Here is a 21,595-nt window from a genome sequence, read left to right on the forward strand (position 1 = left end):
TAATCATGGTTACTAGTATGGGTGTGGATTACCAGGTAAGGCAGGTGTGGCAGAGAATTTGCAGTTGTAATGATCCTGTAAAGTTAACTTTATCTCCATTATGTTTGAAAGCAGTTGGGTAATGGTTAAAGAATATTTTCTGGAAACAGTTGGACCTGGATAGAATTCAGGCTCTGCCATGTGAGTCTAAGAAAGTTATTTAGAGCCCTATCGTGCAGTCTCCATGTCTATAGAATAGTATCTACTTTGGAATGTTATTGTGAAATAAATGAGATTATGCTTGTAAAATAGCATGGCGCCTGGCACCTGGTATGTGTTTAATGAATATTGAAATGCTGTTGTTATTTTTATTATTTCAATTGATGCAGATTCTTAACTCTAGTTATATAAGCCTTCATTTTCTTGAGCATATACTTAAAATTTATGAAGATTTGTTGTTTTGTTTTTTAAATACATGTTAGTTTAGAAGTATTCAAACAGCATAGTAGTATAAAAGTTGAAAAGTGAAAAGCCTTTTCCTTTTCCATATTGATTCTTCTATATTGTTTTCTGGAATTTGTTTGTTTGCGTGTTTATTTTGACCCATGAACACATACTCCCACAAAGGGATCTTGCTATACTATTTTGACATAGATTTTTTTTTACCGCTGAATATATCATAAACATTTTTTTCAAAATATCTCTTTAGATGCATATAGAATAATTGTTACTTAAACTGCTTTGCATGATTTACATGATTCTGCAACTTGTTTTTATGTGTTCACTAGACCTGCTTTGTTCTTTTAACCACTTCACAGTGTTCTATAGTAGGAATAAATTTCATAATTTATGTAATCATTCTCCTAGTGAAGGACAATTAGGCTACCTCTAGCTTTTCAAGATAGACTTCTTATTTTCCAAATAGTTAGAAATTGTTTTTCAGAAGCTAAAACAGAAACCCTGATTTCCCCAAAGCCTTTATTTTATTTTTCCAGTGAATAGAATAGCCATGCTCCTGGCATAACTATTTTCTGTAAGTCTCAAGAAACAGCCGTATAAATTTACCTAGTTACAGCTTTCTACAGATTTCTGTGACCCTTTCCCTTCATAGGATTTAATTTATTAACAAAAGAGTATTCTTTAGAAATTCTTTCGGAATTTTTCTACATCTTTAAAAAGTACACTACTACCCTTTGTTGAGTGTCTACTAGGTGCCAATTCTTTTATTTTCATTTTGGATAAGGTTAGGAAACATGCCCAAGGTTAAAAATTTAGGATTTAGCAGAGGTGGCATTTGAATTCAAGACCTAAATATCTTCTGTTCCTTCAGCAAGCTAACTAAAAATGGTCAAATAACAAGAAATCAATTAAATCAAATCAAGGATTGAGATATACATGATGAGATATATATTACTTTAAACCTTAATTATATATCATTGCAGTCTTAGGAGCAGAATCTAAACCTTTGTCTCCCAATTATATCATGCTGCTCCTCTGATCAAAATTCTCCAATGGCTTCCCAGCACACTCAAAATAAAATCTAAGTTGTTATTAGGCTGAGGCAATCGTGTGTTCCTGCTTGTACTAAAAGCTTCCTCTGTATCTACTCAGTGCCTGGCTCTGTCCTAGGGTTGCCAATACAGAGGAGCAAGCCTTTGCCTGGAGGGAACTCTCCTGCCTGCTTAATTTGGCCACTCATCAACTGCTACCTACCCAGCCAACTTGGCTTTACCCATTCTGGCCTTCATGAAATTTCAGCAGCTTGAGCAAACATCCACATCTTTGCATTTGCCTTGCTGTGCCTGGAATGCTTTTCTGTAGATCTGTGCTGGGCTTGCTCTGTCACTGCTTTCCAGTCTCTGTCCAAATGTCACCTTCTATAATAGGACTTACCCAGTTATCCTAACCTTACTGCTTCCCTCTACTCCCTTACCCTGCCTTTTTTTTTTTCCCTCCAGCACTTCTTACTCCCTGATGTTATAGCACAGATTTATGTTTTACTTGGGAGTTGTCTAGCCTCCCCTCAGTGCAGTGCCAGTTACCTCCAGGCAAAGGCTTGCTCCTCTGTACCAGCGGCCCTAGAACAGAGCCAGGCACTGAGGAAATTCAGAGGAAGCTTTTACTAGAAGCAGGAATACATGATTGCCTCAGCCTATTTTTGCTAGCTTTCTTTCTTTTTTTAAATTGTCATACTTTAAGTTCTGAGATAAATGTGCAGAATGTGCAGGTTTGTTACATAGGTATATACGTGCCTTAATGGTTTGCTGCACCCATCAACCCATCATCAATATTGGGTATTTCTTCTAATGCTATCCCTCCCCTACCCCACTATCCTCAGACAGGCCCTGGTGTGTGACGTTCCCCTCCCTGTGTCCATGTGTCTCATTGTTTGACTCTTACTTATGAGTCAGAACGTGCAGTGTTTGGTTTTCTGTTATTATATTAGTTTGCTGAGAATGATGGTTTCCAGCATCATCCATGTCCCTGCAAAGGACATGGACTCATCCTTTTTCATAGCTGCATAGTATTCCATGGTATATATGTACCACATTTTCTTTATCCAATCTATCATTGATGGGCATTTGGGTTGGTTCCAAGTCTTCACTATTGTGAACAGTGCTGCAGTAAACATATGTGTGCATGTGTCTTTATAGTAGAATCATTTATGATCCTTTGGGTATATACTCAGTAATGGAATTGCTGGGTCAAATGGTATGGAGCCAAGTGGTAGAGCTCAGTGGATCTTACCCCCATGGAGCTTAGAAAGCTAAGATCCACTGGCTTGAAATTCTCACTGCCAGCATGGCAGTCTGAAGTCAACTTGGGACACTCGAGTTTAGTTGGGAAGGGGCATCCACCATTATTGAGGCTTGAGTAGTCAGTTTCTCCTCACAGGGTAAACAAAGCCTCCAGGAGGTTTGGACTGGGTAGAGCCCACTGCAACTTGGCAAAGCCACTGTAGCCAGACTGCCTCTCTAGATTCCTCCTCTCTGGGCAGGGCATTGCTGAAAGAAAGGCAGTAGCCCCAGTCAGGGGCTTATAGATAAAACTCCCATCTCTCTGGGCCAGAGCACCTTGGGAAATGGGTGCCTGTGAGTGCAGCTTCAGCAGACTTAAACATTCCTGTCTGCCAGCTCTGAAGAGGGCAGCAGATCTCCCAGTACAGTGCTCAAGGTGCTGGTTTTCTGTTACTTATTTTTTAAAAATGAAGTGATCTCATGCCTTATGTTTGGCCATATGTATTAGAAGCACATTATTTAGCAAAAGCTAGTTTTAATATTAAAATATAGCTAAGTAAACATAGCCATTTATTATTTATAACTTAAAGGATCATTAATAATTTTTACTGAATTATTGAAGTCTTAATGTATTTCAGAAAATTGCACAAATCATAAACGCTGATTTTCACAAACTGTACCAGTATGCAACCATCACTTAGATCAGGAAAAAGCACATTACCAGTTCCCTAGAAGCATGCTCGTGTTCCCTCCCAGTCACGACACACGCTCGACTAAGAGTATTGTTTGGCTTCCAGTAGCATAAGTTCATCTATATTCCATGTCTTTATTTTACTGTTTAACTCTCTGTTTACAATACTTGTTCCTTATTTAGTTCCTGCTTGCCAAGGCTCTAGAATCCTTTTATAGAGGAAAAAAATTAATTAAGTCTTTTAACATCTCTTACTCTTTTAACAGTTTTGTAGGAGCAAAACTCAAAGCCTCATAGTAATTCTCAATAAACACAGGTAATTGAAGTGATGAGCCAAGAGTTGAATGCATTTGATCTGTGAAATGATTTGCGCTCAAAATACTTTGGGGAATGGCAATTTTGTGTGTATCATTTTAAAGATAAGTATTATTTAAATAGAATATTGAGCAAAATAATGAAATATATCAGTAATAGTAATATATTTAGAAAAACATATACAGCCCAGCATTGCAGTTCAAAGAGATAAAAATTATCTGGAAAACATTCATGGTTTTACTACCTTCCAGAGAAAAGGAGGGGAATAGCATAGAAGAAAGCTATAATGAATTAATGTAGTTAAAATACAATAGCATTTTTGTGGAAATCACAGTGTTGTTCAGGAGCATCCATTATAAGATTTTTTAAAAATTTAAAAGTACATTGCTGATTTATTTATGATGGCTATTGCACAGATGGTGTTAATATTATTCTATCCTTGAATACTTTCTGTAAGCATATTAATATTTTTGCCAATATCAATTACTTTAAGCCCAACATATGTTTTAAAACATATCACTTACTATATAAATTAATATCATTTCTAGCTTTAGTCACTAGAGCTTCTGTGTTTACGTACACAGTTGTACTGTTTGGATACTGTCATGGTGTCACAGTGAGAGGAAACCCTGTCTTGCTAAAAACAGCCTGGGTACGTATCCTATGGGAGTGGGAATGGGGGCAGGCAGTCTCAGTTTGGGTCATTTTCTTTTTAGGTTTACTCTTCAACATAATTCATTTGCACTTTCTATTCAAGCACCTGTAGCACTCAGTTAAAGCATATACACCACATGGAGTGGACAACGTGTTCTAGTGAAATGATTTGAATGGAGAATTGAGCTTGAGAAGTGGTTCTTTCCGGTGGTTGGAAACAGGCCAAAGAGATCATATCTTTAGAATGAAGAGGCTGATGGCATCAGGATCATGGGAGGGTATACTCAGTGATTGCTGGGCCCAGTCTATAGAGTTTCCAATTCCATAGCTAAGAGGTGGAGCTTGAGAGTTTGTATTTTTCATCCTAACGAATTTCCAGGTAATGCTGCTGCTGCTATTCTAGGGGCTACACTTTGAGTACCACTGATCAAAAATTAACCAGATGTGGTGGCCCATGCCTGTAATCCCAGCTACTTGGGAGGCTGAGGCAGGAGAATCGCTTGAACCTGGGAGGCAGTGACCTGAGATCGTGCCACTGCACCCCAGCCTGAGCAACTGATCAAGACTCTGTCTCAAAAAAATAAAAAACAAAAAATGGCAGAAAAACACTACCTCTGAGGTTAATTCCAACCTGCTTTTTCTCCTGTCTCTTTTTAGCTACCTGCCGAGCTCCCAATGACTCCCCTATGTTCACAGATGATTTGGGTTCATAGAGTCCAAACTTTCCCTGATCCGCAGTTCACACCACCACCCTGGGAACCTAGATACCACAATGAATGATCATGTAATGCTGGAGTCTTGCAGTCCTCAATCTTCCCAGCAGCCTAAGTCTTCACCATACTCACCCACCCTGGGGCCCAGGCACTTACCCACAGATATCACTCTGTGCCATGTTTTCAAACTGCAGGTCAGAGCCATTGGTTAATTTAGTCAGTTCCTTCATTTTTACAAATAAAACAGAAAAGGAAAGAAAATATCCAAAAGGATTGCAGGTACTAAGGAATTTTTATTCCATGGGACTTCTGTTTAAATTATTTGTATTGATGTGTGTATAAGGCTGAGATGTCAGATTGTTTTTCTCTGAGAGTTACACTCAAATGAAATTTTAAAAATAAAAAGCAAAAAGATAGATGGTTGTGACACTGAAAGCAGTACAAAGGAAAGGAGAGGATGTGATGGGTCCAGTGCTTGCTAAGTTGGGTTGTGGAAATATTGTTTACACATATGAAAGAAATGCAGAATTATGAATAATTCGATAATGCAAAAAAACACCAGAGTTAGAATATATAGAAAATAGATAAAAGCTCAACTTTGTAAATCATTAATATGGCAATATGGAGGGTTGTGAAACGCCAGCTGTTAAGATCTACCACTGTTGACACAAAACCTTAAAATGACCACGTGCACCCAGTTGCTTAGCTTAATCTGAATTCCCACAGCTTAACGCTCAACAGCCAAGCCTGAGTGCCCAAGCAACTGATCATCAGAAAGCCCATTACTTTATCCCAGCGTGGATACCATTGACAGTAAACGGGGCGTGAGAGTCCTGACAACTGGGGCCGCTACCTGTAACGAGTCTCAATATATGGCTGTTTGTTGAAAGCATAGAAGGCCTGCTTCTGCTGGTGGTGGCCAGGCAAGCCCAGTAAGGGTCTGAACATCCTTTGGAGGTATGAATATCCCCACACAAATCTTCGGAAAGGCCAAACATGCTTTTTGCTGCCTTCTGTTCTATCCCTGGGCTGTGAGCTTCCCCTCCCTATGGGCTCTGAGTGGGGACTGGAGCTTGTGGGAGGAGGCACTAAACACCTGGTCATTACTGCATATGCTCACTTCCTCTTCTCCCAGGAGTTCAACTCACTGTAAGGGCCAATTATAGAACAAAGGCAGAAGGCATACAAAATAAAGATTTATCCATCTTCATCTGTAAAATGTAGCAAGCATGGAAGCTCAGATATGACAGAGAACAGAATACTTTCTTCTAAGGAATTTTTAATTTTCTCCTAGAGGCAGTGGGAATCTATTGAAGGATTTTAAATGCAGAAATTACACAATAAGATCTCTATTTGGAAAGCTGACTTACCAGTGGTACTGAGGATGCAGATGTAGGTGGTACCCTTTAGAGTAAATATTGTTTCATAACAAATAGATGAGAAAAGTTCCAGTGAATTCCTAAAATAAACTTTGACTTATTGAAAATGTGAATCTACTGATTAACTCTCATATTTGAAACTCTCTCTAACTCCCTATTGCATAGAAAATGGTCTTCAGTTTGATCACACTCCTACTGTAAAACAAAGTTTGAGAATTCCTCCACTCCACTATATATCTATTTATTTAGTTGTAAATAATATGTACATAGAAAGTACTAGTGTATTAGTTACCTTTATAAAAACAAACATATTTTAGAAGCACAAAGTAAAACTAAATGTAACCAGATGTTCTGGTTTTTTTCTAATCTCCAAAGGATAATTACACACCCCTTTGGAGACCTGAGTCCTGAGAATAGAGAAATAGCTCTTCAGCATGACATGTCAGCACCCTCATAAGCTGACCCATGATCACATCTCCAGGTTGACCTGTCTCCATTGTTGATCGCCAGTCCCTCTAGGACAGTTTCCTGCATTGATCCAGCCATTTTTCTCCTTTGGATTTTTGTTCATGATGATTTCTTTATGTGGACTGTAATTCTTCGATTTTTCTTTCTCCTTCGGTTTTACCCCTAAAACATCTCTTCCCATGCTATATGGACATTATGTATCTATGGGTGATTTTTTCTCCCTTATACCATGACCTCCATGAGGACAGGGACTATATCTAAGCCTTGGCTTTGTTTCCAATGGAACTTGTAGACACATCTGGCACATTTCCAACTATAGCTTTAATCAGATATAAATAGAAGATATATTTGAAGACATGAAAAGGAGCAAATACAGGGTGGGGTAATTATGAGATACTTTTCTTTTCCCTTCAACTATATTTTTCTGCTAATTACAAGTATTTTATAGCTTATAAAAATGCTTATTTCTAGAAGCAATAGTAGTAAATACTAATAATAATGCTTCATGAATAGGATTATCCTTATCAATGCATCAGAGTGATTCTTGCTGGACAGTACTTTAATTACTAATCATACTTAGCTATTCCTAAGAAATAGTAATCATATTCCTTTACATTGATTTTTGCTTTATTATTTTATATGTAGTTTAATATAGAATACCTACACTTCCAAATAGGCTTATTTCAAGGATCTTACAGAAGAAGTAAAATTATTTTCAATTAAAGCAAGCTTTTCCCAAATAGGCTTCTAATATTTAACAGGAGACAATCATGTCTAAATAAGTTTAGAAAATGTTGGGTTAATAGTTAAATATATTTCCTACAGTAGGAATACTCATACTCATCTTAAAGGACATATAGTGATTCCCCACTGCCTTTTTTTTTTTTTTTTTTTTTTTAACCATTGGGAACCCTTTGCTCAAGAAGCAGCTCAACGAGCTATCCAGGTTTTGTAAAACTTTGAGGAGCTCAGATTTAAAGCACTGAAGACCACACTTAGAAGGCACAACTGGTTTTGTACTGACTGTCTTTCAAATCACTGTCACCTATTAATATTGTACCAATATCATAGCTTTAGCAATTGACTTTTTAAGAAACTCCAAGAGAGGATGATCTTCAGGAAAGAACAATTCCGATGTATAAATGCGGTATGTTTTTACTGAGTAGGTTTGCAATATTAGCATTTGTTGATTAAAATACATATCAAAGAATAACTAGGTCAGGAAGGGTAAGCTAGGGCAACAGAGCCATTTTAGGGACATAGAAATTAAGGGGATAATGTAATGGCACAGCTGGAAGAAGATAAGAATGGGACACAAAGAAGGTAACAGAGCAGCTCCCAAGATTTAAAAACATATGCCAGACCATCATCATGACTGTTATGTAAGTACCAGGTTTGCAAAGCGGTTACAGTCCTCATACTAGTATCTAGACACTTTCTCTAAGAAACTCAAGGAGCTTTTTAGATTACCCCCTGACTGAGATTTGTGATTTGCTTGTAGTTATTCCATGAATAAGTAATGCATGAGTAAAGAGAACAATTACCCATAAATGATCTTTATCCCCTTCTTGCTACTATTTGTATATGATTTATCTTACACAATGGGTTAAGAGTTCTTAGAGAGTATAGGTCATGTCAAGTACATTTGGATGTTTCTGATAGTGACTACTGGGCTCCTTGTCAAGTAGGTGCTTTATAAATTCATGAATAAACAAAGGAAATATTATATAATAAAGAATTTGATCAGTCTTTGTCCACTAGGGCGTCCAGTCTTTTGCCTTTCTTGAGCCATACTGGAAGAGGAAGAATTGTCTTGGGCTACAGATAAAATATACTAATGATAGCTGATGCACTAAAAAAAAATAGCAAAAAAGTCTCATAATATTTTAAGAAAGTTTACAAATTTTTGTTGGGTCACACTGAAAGCTATCCTAGGCTTCATGTGGCCTGAGGGCTGTGGACAATCTTGCTTGACGTCTTTAAATCTTTCCTAGTACAAAGAGTATCTTTGTTACTCAAAATCCCCTTGGAGCATACCTGATAGTTTATACTAATCAGGGGACTAATGATAGACCCCTAGATAGCCTCAGGATGAAGGGTGATCAAGTTGGAAAGACTAACCATGTGATTAGAGGACTGGGCTGGAGATTAGAGGAGGCCGGAGATAAATTCAGTCATCTGGCCAATGATTCAATCAATCATGCCTACAAAACAGAACTTCAATAAAAACTGTGGACCCTGAGGTTCAGTGAGGTTTCCTGGTTGATAAAAACATTGATGTGCTAGGAGGGTGATACGTCCTAATCACACAGCAGAAGGCATGAAAATGTTGCACTCAAGACCCTTCCAGACCTATTCTACCTTGTGTCTCTTCATTTGGCTGGTCTTGGTTGGTATTGATAATTAAACTGCAATTATTAGTACAGTGGCTTCCTGAATTCTAAAAGTCATTCTATAGCTTCTTGGCCTTTTGGCTAAGATCAAGTGTCTAAAAGTAATTTCAGCAAATTATGGAATATGAGGGGATTGCGGAAACAATTCGTTACAATTTGAGTTTGTAGCCAGTTGGTCAGAAGTACTGGTAGCCTCGGGATCCTTGATGTGTGGCTGGCATTTGAAGTGACAGCAGTTTGTGGAGGACTGAACCCTTACCTTGTGGGGTCTGCAATAATTCCAGGTTGTTAGAGCCAAAATTGAATTGCAGTATATTAGTTGGTGCCAGAATATAAACCAATAGAAGAACACAGGTTTCCTGACTCCCAGAGGAGTGCTCTGGCTTCTAACCTATTCTGTATTCCTCAAGGACAAGGATGCTGTCTTATTCCTGTTGCAATTGTCCCATCTTGGCATCTAGCACAGTGAATTACTTACTGTTGTTGTTTCACAGAGTTAGATTACATGTTAGTTACATGTATGCCAATAGAGTTAGATTTTATAAAAAGTGGGATCTCACAATCAAAGGCTGATACAAACCCACGTGAACACAAATAGTTAAGCAAAAATACAAAGCTGACATTATTAATAGATGTTACATACCTAGCTTTGAAAGTGATTGGAACATAGTTATATCCCACTTGCTGTGTTTCAATGGTTATTCCATGTACACCGTCATTTGACATCTCTGTCGCCATGCTGTATATGCTTCCAAATGATACAGAAAATATATTAAATATGCTATGAGTAAGATTCAGGATTGAAATTCAATTCCTGGCTTTCTGGTCTGGGAAATGTCCTACAAAATTGTCAGGACTGGGGATATAAGCTGAGTCCTGCCCTAGATTGTTCAGCTTGTGGGAATGTACTGAATGAAGTGTATGTCACCTGAAAGTCCAGGGGAAAACTTCTAAGAAGCCACCTAGTCCAGCAACCTGCCTCAAGTACAAGATTCAAAGGGTGTCCTTCCTTTTTGGGAGCCTTCAGGGAGATTCTACAAGAAGTCAAAATTCCCTTTCATTTGTCTGTTTACCAGAGGTAAATCATCCTTAAAAAAAAAACCAAACCTCTTGTTTGGATCTTGCTCATCTGCAGATTTTTCTTCTCCTTCCCTTTGTTCTCTTTTCTCTTCCTTACCTCTGTCTTTGTCTCCTCTTCCTCCTTCTCCTCTTCTTCCTTTTCTCTCTCTTTAACCTCTTATCATACTTGCCTTTTCTCGCTTCAACTTTGATTTTCACTGTTGTCTTTTGCATCTTATCTACAATCAGGGCTCTTTCACTTGAGTTCTTTTCACATACAGATTGCTTTTGCAACAACAGGAAACCCTCTCTCTACATTCTAGAACAATTGTTAGGACCCGTGCTATGATATCTATTTTAATATTGTGACTTAAAAGACATGCGGGGATATTATTCAAGTTTGAGATTGGCCTTTGTTTCAAAGGACAATTGGCAAAGGTCCAGAACCTTACTTTCTCTCATGGTCTCCTTAACTGCATGGAAAACCTCAACCTGTGTCCAAAGGAATTGCTTTGCTAGATAAATTCTCTACTTCAAGTGTATATATAGCCAAAGAAAACAGTGAAAAATACTTAGTCATCACAATTATAAAGCCAATTATAACTTAAGAAACCATTCACAGACAAAATACTATATTTTTAAAATCATGAATTCTGTCTCTGTATCATATGAAAGGTAGTTTCACTGGGCACATGGCATTTCCTTCACTGTTGAAAAGAGAACCTAGCTCAGTTTGCAGCAAATATGACAACAGGCTGTGCAAACGTATATCTAAAATGCAGCTCTGTGGGGTTAAACATTCAAGCTTATGTGAGACAGCATCAGTTTCAGGTCAAAGTGCTGTTCTTAAATGATCAGTATAGAACAGAAAAAAGGCATTGAAGTGACCTTGCTGAGGGTCTAAAACTGCACCAAAGCCTTTTCTGCATGATTAAGTGAGCAGAATCTTAGATTAGCTAAAAGCAGTGCAGAAACATAATGAGTTCACTTATTTTGGAGCATTTAATAACAGTTATAGACAGTTATGTGATCAGGCGGAGTTATGACTTATTCATTCTTTCATTGCTATTAAAATTACTGCATTTGAGGTTTTTAAAGTCATTGAAATAAAAAAAGTCTGATTTATGTTAGGAGAATTTAGCTTGCCCTTTGGTCTCTCAGTTTTTAAATGATATAATTAGACTTTTTAAAGACCATTCTAAAAGCATTATTAGCATTTTGTATAGCTGAAAGTAAATGCATGTTTTGTGGATAGTTTAATTTTAAAAGGGATAATAATACTTGATTCAGGCAGTGATATTCATAGATTATTAAGGAAAGATTTTTTTGTATAAAATTTCTCAAAAGGCAGTTGTATAATTTTAGTAATAGACTCTACAGAATAGGTGTGGATTTTGCTGTGTGTACACACAGATACTCTCTTTCTAATGCACTCTCTAATTTCATTTTGAATGGACGTTACAGAAACGTGAAATAATACAATATAGCTTTCCTCCCATTTGGAAGGGATGAGAAGAGAAAGTACCAGAGGATGTATTAACTCATGACCTTTAGCATATTTCCTCCAAAATTACAGAGCCATCTATCAGCCTGGGGGGAAAAAGCCCGCTTTAATCATAACAAAGAGATTTGCAGGTGGTTTGAATTATCAGTAAACAACAATCATTAATAAATCATTTTAGAGTAGCATGGAAATTTCATAGATGCATCAACATTTTAATATTATTGATTCTATTCTTAAACTTTTCTTACACATTTCATTGTATGCAAATACCATCTCCTGTCCAAATTGTACCAAATTAGACATTGCTTCTGTTTTAAAGTGGGTTATTGCACAATGCATAAAACACACAGACAAAACGTATTTCATTATAAAACTGTGAAACAAAGTGCTGGTTTTTGTTGGACACTGCAGTAGGATTATTATATGTACACATCTTTGCCCATAAAATTGAGCTGACTGCAATCTTCTTAAATAATAGCTATTTGTGCCACGTGTGTGTTCTGCAAACACTTTGTATATCTCCTTTGGAGACTCAAAACGCAGTGCACTACATTATTGAAGGATGCTGAAAACACATTACTAAAGCGTAAACACAAAGAAGCTCTTTAAATAGCTAGCAATGGAAGATTACCCATCTGACCAAACGATGGCCCAAACTTGTATTTGTTAACATGTGACACACTTTTTTAGGTATATACACGTTTATATATGAGTGTATATATGAGTGTAGGTATATTCGTGTTTACATACGAGTTTATGTATGTGTATATTTTTGCCTCGCCATTTTATTTGGATGTTTTTATTTTTATGTTAATTACTCAAGTTTGCCTTCTACACAAGTAACCAGTCTCTGGTAAGTGAGTCCTTAGCTAGTCTGGAAGAGCCAAGTGATCAATTCTGTTTGTCCTAGTTTGTTAATTGACAGGAAAGGTGTCACTCTGTTTATAGGAGGGGAAGGTCAGGTTATTTGGGTGACAGCTGAGGGTCGGAACCGGGAAGCAGCAGCCTCCAGTGACTTCACAGCACTGGTGCTATTTGCAAAAGCTGCTCTGAAAACACTCACAGTTTCCTGACAGCGATGTTAACTCCTACCTAGACCATTTCCTCAGGGACAAGATGGACTAGAAACAAGAAACACATCAGGCCCGCTGACAGGGATGGCGGGGGCTGGGGGAGGGCTAGCGCTGTGGTCTCAAACTCATGCAGTGCAGATTTTCGTCCACTAGAGACTGATATGCGCCCAGCAAAGATGTTGCTTAAGGCTTCACAGTTTAGATTTGAACTATGGTCTCAGAGGTGAGAGGCTAGCGTTTCATCCACTAAGCCATTTAGCCTTTTCCTTTGAAGGAAGATTGATTTTAAAAAAGCTATTAACCTTCAGTGATTTATCTCTTCAGATCATCTTCATTTTCTTCTGCTTATAATAAGACTATATTATATAGTTTTATTCTTCAGTTAATTTGACGGGACTAACTGAAAGGGAAATACATGAGAAACATAAGAGGGTGAGATAATAGAAAATTATCAGCAACACTGAAATGAAAATGTTAACCAGAAAAACAAAAGAAATGGAGCAAATGTTATCGCAGATCTCAGAGGTACAATCACAGAAGACATCATCGTTCTTTGTAACTCAGTCTTACAGAAAAACTTTCCATGTGTCACATTGATTCTAGAGCCATAGACCATGCCAATGATGTAGGTATTGCCTTCTCTTTTCTGGTGAAGACACAAAGGGGACAGGTTTTATTTTTTCCAGTGACTAAAATACAAGCTAAGGAACCAGTGATAATTAATTCACATTGAGTATATATTCAGAGGTGCACAAGAAACAGAAATTTTCAAAGAAATTGCATTAAAACACATTCTGTTCAGAGCCTGAAATTAGACATTTTATCTATTTTTAGTGGAAAATGTGTTAAGCAGTAACCTGTTCTGCTGCCTTATCCTGAGTCCCTTTAAAGTGAACTAGAAACTGGTCGCTTTCCTCACTGAATCATGTTTGATTTATTGCATTATATTGATTGAGTTTCTACTTTGGAAAAAGTGTTACATTTTGTGAATAATGTGTTAGCATTAATGACTTTAATTCATTCTCCATAACTGTATGACAGACACTAATTTACATCTCTTTTGGAGTACCTGATAGCAAAAGAAGTTTTGGCATTTTAATTTTTTTTTTCATGTGTATTGCCAGGCTGAGCAGGAGTGGTGAAGGTAAGAACACAGCATGAAGAAAATACCTGCTGTCAGGAGCGTGGGCCCCCTTTCCCCCGGCTCCACTCTGTCCCACCCACACGAGACACTCCGGTATGCACATTGCAAGTTAAACAGAAGGCTTACAATAACATTTCAATATTTGCTCAGACTAAGCAACAATACACATCAGTCTCTGCCATTTTCAGGGCTTATTTAACACTCATGGTTGAAATTCCTTTTGTTTCAGGTACTGTTAGTTTACTTAAGTTGGTGTTTGGGCAGGTGAGGCTAGCTCAACAACGGCAAGTTCTGACAACTTATTTCTAAAGAAATTGAAGAAGGTGAACTTGTCAAGCTCTTGTTCTGCATTTCCTGGACTGGTCAGTAAGTACGCAAAGTAAGAAGATTTGAAGCCAGAGAAATGAAAGACTAGAAAAATATTTGTGGTAATGAAGTCACCTTTGTCTATGTTTTCTGAGCAAAGGAAAGTGATGATAAAATAACTCTTTGGTAGCTGGTTATACATCTTCTTCCTGTGTATTTCCCAGTATACCATGACTAGGGCTAATAATATCTTTTCTCTTCTATTTCAGCACAGCTGTAATTTCCTCACCCCACTTAAGTTAAATATAAAAGACCCCTCAATTTTTCATATTGGCAGTAATCTTGGGATTGATATTTACAAAATGAACTTTGATAGGGATTTTAAAAATGAATTTACAAAATGAATTTCGATAGGGATTTTTAAAAGCAGAGTTAGTGTTCACAGCGAAGAAAACAATAAAGATACAAGGAGATAAAAGTGGCGGTGCACGAAAGTGTCATTGAGCTTTGAGGAAGGAAAAAGGTTTGAGAAAGAGGGACTTAAGGAATTGACTATTGATCTTACTCCCTGCTTCTCTTTGGTTCAACTCAAGTGCTAGGAAGGGATTCTGGGTTGCATGAATCTCTTGTTTTTTTTTTTTTTTTTTTTTTTCTTATCTTGATTTCTTAGAGGGCAGAGTTCTATTGGTTCTCCTTCTTGTTCTAACCCCAAGCCCACTGAAATAATCACTTCCATTGAACTTACTGAGTGTGATTCTTTCCATGATGACATCGCAACTACAGTACTCTTGTGGTTCTTGGTTATTTCCTTTACCTTATCTGTCGGGAAAAAGGTGTAAATGTGATGAGCCAAAATAAGGAAGGATCAATTGTCCTAGAGCTGAGAACTTTGATAAACTCTTAAAATATGTTTTGCATAATAAGCTCTTTGAATTTGGTGGCTTATGATAAAGTATCATATTTAAAAATCTATGAATTGTACTTTTTAATAAAATTCACATTTTCTTATAGTTTTCAAATTGTTCCATAATATAGAAAAATGTTGTAGCAATTACATGAATTAACTGGGTTTACTGACACATCCTAACATGAGTTCCCATTCTAGACGTAAAATAACCTGCCAGTCAAAATATTAAAATATAGTAGAAGATAGTGAAAAACTGAAGAATAAAACCAAAATATGTGCAGATTTCTCTTTTTAGTGTATTAACCAAAGTCACATTACTTATCCCTCTCTGCTTATATCTAATAAAATATTACAGTAGATTTTTAAAAGGTGGGAGGTCTAAGTTGATAAGAGGTGTTACTCATCTTAAACTCTGAGAAGAACAAGTAATAAATATAGAAAATTAAGATCTAAGGGTCACAGTGTCGCAAAGTAAACATGCCCCAGAAATCTGCCATAGTCATCTATTTGGTGAAATGGCAAGGGATTTTGATAGGCAAGTTTCTAATGATCTAATGATCTAGGCCTTTTGTATTGTCCTCTATTCTCCTTGTACCAGCTCATACATAAAAGAGGCCTTCAGTTCCTGATGAAGTTCTGAATTCTTAGCCTTCGATCTGATCCTTTGCCCTATTATTCCTCCTTTACACTGCCACACCATTTCCATTTCCTCAGCTTCTGATGGCATTTCTTGTTTTCTGCTTTGGATTTCTTTCTAGTTGTTCATGACTGTGGTCATGGTTCTTCACAGGTGGTGATTTAGGTCTTCCTGCCCCCCCCCCCCCACTGTTCTTTCAATGTACCTCAGTTCGCTAGGCTATATGTGATGCTTCATGACTTTACACAGTTCCAGATGCATTCAGGTAAATGGTGTCTCTGTTACTCTGTAGGTCATGTTCTTGCATAATTTGCCCCAGTCCTGAGAAGACAATCTCAATACCAAATGTCTGTGACTGTGTAAAATCAGAGGTTTGAAAGGGACTGATTCCACCAAGTAGAAGGTGCTGAAAATATCTGTGAACTACATGTTAATAATTTCTTAGCTAAGCTGTTAGATTAGGTGCTAAGAGATGCTTACCTATGATTGTAAGAAGATTGTTTTTGGAATCGCTGAGCACATCCAGCCTCTTCCCCCTGCAGATCGCTGTTAGGCACATCCGAGAGGAACTTCTATTTAGCTGCCGTGAAATGTCGTGAATTGAGGTGGCCCTGGCAGAGTCGTGATCCCATTGGTCAAACCAACCACATATGCTAAACAGCACTGAACCAAACTAACGTGAGTTAAAAGTGAGAGAATCCGTTTCCAGTCAGTTTTTGTTTCTCTTCTGAAAACTAGCATATGATTTTGAGAAGCTACTCATGCAAAATGTTTAATTTGGGACCACAGAGAATGGAAAGTAATGCGGCCTTATTTAATTTGTCTTTTAAAGGAGAACAATAAATGTATCATGCTTACCATGAACTAAAAAGTGAAACCAGTAACTCACCGAAACCCATTTGCCTTATTACGTGTCTTTTTCTGTTATTGACAGTTAGTATTGACTCATTTTTAATCAGGTGACACTTTGCACTCTTGCCGCTTCTTGATTAATTAGCAGTAATTGGTATGTTCTTCATGTTAAGTAATAATTTTTGAACTGGATTTTCAACCAGAGTTCTGAAGGGCAACGTTTCTAAAGTCTGGCTCGTTCAGTGAGTTAGTCAGGCAGATACTTATTTAGAAAGCATAGACTGAATGCGTGCTATGTTCCAAGAAGCATTCAAGTCTAGATGATACCCATTATTGAAGTTACAAAAGCCATCAGATCAATTTGTATATTATTTTGTCTAGATCCATTTGAACACAGTTCCTGTGCCATTCCCCTCTGCCCGCTGCCAAATCTGAGTTTCCTCTAGCCTTTTGCAAAAAATCAGAACAAATATTTTCTTTATAACTCCCTTGTGCTTTTCAGATCTTACTTGGAGTTATAGCAGTTTGAAAGCCAGGCAGGGTTTTTCTAGGGTGAATGTAATTTCCTCAGAAGGCAGCAAGGTAGTTGCTACAGTTTTAATAACTTTTAATCTTTACTTTCTCAGTAAGTCTAGTTAACTCTGGATGGGTTATTAACAGCATGAATCAAATACATACAATGTGACGGAGAACAAAAGTTGCTCCAGGTGGACAAGGTACCATCTTTGTAACTTTTCCTAAAGACAGTTCCATTAAGCTTTAGGGCTGTTATGCCAAACCAACCCAATTTACAGATTGGACCCTACCTGGTCTATGATCATTGAGTTTAGCCCAATCTCTAAATTATCTTCCTATGGTATAGTCCTCAATCTCCAGCTTCCCAAAGGATAGCTCTCAGCTCTCACATTCATAATGCAAACTGGCCATGCTTGAAATGAAAGGTTATTGATGGAAATTAAGAATTGCTTATGACAGCACAAAAAGCCGTGTTAAAAGACAAGTGCAAATAAATGATGATATAAGAGCCTGGTGAGTTTGACTATTTACCAGAAACAGCTCTGCAAATATTGTTGGTGGAAGTTTATTTTTCACCTGGCCTTTCCCTGTTCCTCTTCTAGGGGCATAGAAAGTGAGCATTAGGTTAAGAGAAGTAATAAAAAGAGAAAACAAAACTGTAAACTCAATTAATTGAACACTTGTCTTCAACTGTAAGTGGCAGATGTATTTATCCAGGGTGATTTTGTCCCAGTTACAAAGGTATCAGCGCAATATTATGACTGGGCTTTCAGCCATCTCTCAGGTCGAGTGAATTTCTGAGTGTTAAACACGCAATGAGATGTGCAGTTTGCAGTGTAGTTTCTAATCAAATGTTTAAACTTTGTGTATAAAAATAACCCAATCAGAGTAACTATTTTCCTTTCGATTAAACAAAATAGAATAATTTAACCACATGGAAATAATGGTTGAGTCACCATGTTCGAGGATTAAGCATCATTGCTTTTAATGAAATTTTAGTTTTTTAAAAAAGGTAGAAATTAATGCATTCGAATATTATATTTTAAATTCCTTTTAGCTGATTCATATCCAGTTACAAGGATCGAATTCGAGGGCTTTTACTTCCTGCTTTCCTATTTCCCATTTTCTGGATCACCTTAGTTCCCCCTTACGATGTTTTCTAACTCATGCCTGCTCAGCTCAGCCTGCACCCTCTAAGTGACCCTCCTGCCTTCCTGTACTCACCTGTCACAGAAACTTGCTTGCCCTCTGCACGCCACTGTTAGTGCCTCCCCCCGACAGCTGCTGTGTGTCTTCTTTGGGCTACTGTTTTGTAGGGCTCTAGGGTTTATCCTGGCTTCTCTCAATCTGTGTCCCACTCTCTCCATCAGCCCTGGCTTCTTTATCTACTTCTATCCCCATGACTTCCATGATCCAGCTTTCTCACCAGGCCTGTGGCTGCACTGCACTTGATTCTCTCACTGACTGCTTTTCTTCCTAGCTTCTCTCTGCCCCACACACAGAACAGTTGTCTTTATCTGGTCCCATTTGACTCCAGCACTTCCCTGAGTCATGGTTTTCTTGATAGCTTACCCTTTGAAAGAGAAGTCCTCTGAAAAAGGGGTTTGCAAATAGGAGTGGATGTGTCCCATGCAGGTCTACAAAATAATCGATTGAAACATGAGAAGAACATATTAGAAATTCTATTTATATTTAATTTCTAGCTGGTCTTTTTCAAATTTTTATTTTTAATGGGTTTTATTATGACTATGTTACACTAATACAGCATATGTCTATTATATGCATATGATGTGTATATGTATAAATAACTTACATTAATTGGAGTCTTACTAGAGACTAGGCTTATGTTAGGTTATTTAACCCTTACTACTTCCGTGAAGTCCAGAAAAGTTATGTAGCTTTCTCAAGATCAAGTACAATATGAAATTATGTAAATATAGTATACTGATGGTGCATCCTCAGTTTTTTTTAAACTGAGGAGTTAAGTGATCAAAATATTTTGGAGGTTGTGATCTGCAGCTTGGCTTGCTTCTCACTATTTACTCCTACCAGATTATCTTATATGCTCTATCGTTTTAACAACCATTCATAAGCATTTGATTCCTTTTTTTTCCCCCTCCATCTCTGGAGAGCTTCAGACCTGAATTTCCAAAGCCTTCTGGTTACTTCGACTTTAATGTGTTGAAGACATAATGAGAAGACTTTGGGGCTCATGTATTGAGTTTTTGCTGGTATAATTGATTCTAATTATAAAGAAAGTTAAATTTTCAGAAAAAATGTAAAAACATAACATTAAAAGATACCACTTGTTGTAATACATATTTATGAAAAACTGTTTTGCAGGACTGTAAGAAGTTAAATCAAATACATTCTGGATTTCAGTTTCCTCATCTATAAAGCAAAATAGTTGGATTTAATGGTGGGTTCCTTGAAACTCTTCTTGTCTTTGATTCCTGATAATACCACACTCTACTGGTGATTTTAGGGTAAAATGATGCTTTCAGCTAAATTACCAATCAATAGCAATTCACTGGTTTGTGGACTCCTGTGCTTAATAAATGAAATTCTAATTTCTTAACATTAAATTAACTTCTTTAAAAACAGATATATGTGGCTGTTTGAGAGATGACCTCTGACTTCTGACTTGGAAGTGACTCTTAATTTCGACATAATAGGTCTCAGATGAAAGATTCTTTGAATATCTCAGCAATATCCAGATTGACAAGTCTCTGAGACAATTTGTGGTTAGCTATTTAGGAGAAAATGCAAGATGCCCTTTGCACTTACTATAGGCATGAGGGAAATCTGGGTCTTTAAAACATTTGGTGATTATTAAGCTTTTGGCACTTACCTGGAAACCTTAAGATATTATTGTCTTAAAAAGACAAAAAATATCAAAATGTAAAGGGATAAGAAAAATATAATAATGAAGATTTATTTCACAATCTCTTTTCAAAGTTCCAACTAGTTCTAACGTACTACAGTTTTCCTTGTGATAGGCTTTTTTTCTTCTATGTTCAATATTCCTAATTTCAAACAAGATACAGATTCTTAGAGCAAGATATTTTATGACTCTAGAAAAGATAAATAAACAGAAAGGTAAATATTTTTTCACATGTATTTAAGATGTTGAAACAATTAAGTTCTATAATTCATTTTTATTCATTTGACAATATACAAAATGGTAAAAGTAGAGACTTTGCATCTAGGTAAAATCCGCAAAGTTTTAAGTTATTCACATAGAGTGAGTTGGATTTTTTTCATCAATGTGTCTGAACTTTTCGAGGCAGCTAGATAAATTAATCTCTTATTACCTGTAGAAGAAGCCTATTATTTTTCTAGCTTTATTTTTTAGTCAACAGTTTAAGCAAATCCAGTTGGTTGTGAAATTGAAAGACTCCTTTTAGCTTTTGGTATGTGTACTGATATGCACAGAAGGTAGAGAAAATGTTTGCTCTAAAAAATGATATGCTCATGATAAGATGCCTAAATATACTGGGCCGTTTCTGAATGTATGTTTGCAATTACCACCACTTACTGTCCACCTCCTACAGAAATTCCTGCTTCTTCCACATTCATAGTTTATCCATTTATAAAAGAGGGAGGGTTGGCGCTGGGAAGAAGAGTTATGAAGGGAAATTACACCACACCTAAGGAAGATCTTAAAATTCCATTGACTTTGTTTGGCACTAGAGCTGAGTGAAAGTATTTTTAATCCACAGATTTATGCAAATCATTTTAAATTTCTAGTCATGTGATGTCATACCCCTTAGGTGTTATCAGAAATTTTGATTTGTATTAGCTGAAATTCCCAGAGCTAAATTAATGAAAAGTGTCTGAAAGATGCCAGGAAGATTTTGTGTTTAGGTGATAATTTCCTAAAGGCAGGAAAATGAATTTGATAACTGTCTTTTTTTTGTCTGTTTTAAAATTACAAGAATAGTACTTTCTTATTTTTTCTAAAAAAATCAGTTAGTATATAATTATATTAAGTAAAAATCCAGAGTTTCATACATCAAGCACTAGAGTTAACCAGTACTAACAATTTTCCCTTTTTAAACAAAAATTAATCTGTATTGTTATATGACTTGCTTTTATTTACTTAAGAATTAGCCTCTTTCCATACCTATACATCTAGCTTATACCAAATATATATTTATGCATTTTGTATAGTAAGAAGTTTACATTATTTCTAATTTGAAACCATTACCAATTGTAATAAGTATTCTTATTCTTATAGCTTAATTCTTTCATGCCGGTATTTCTG

This window comes from Sapajus apella, unplaced genomic scaffold (genome assembly GCF_009761245.1).
Source record: "Sapajus apella isolate SASKATOON/1434 unplaced genomic scaffold, GSC_monkey_1.0 scaffold122, whole genome shotgun sequence".
In the NCBI taxonomy this organism is placed as follows: domain Eukaryota; kingdom Metazoa; phylum Chordata; class Mammalia; order Primates; family Cebidae; genus Sapajus; species Sapajus apella.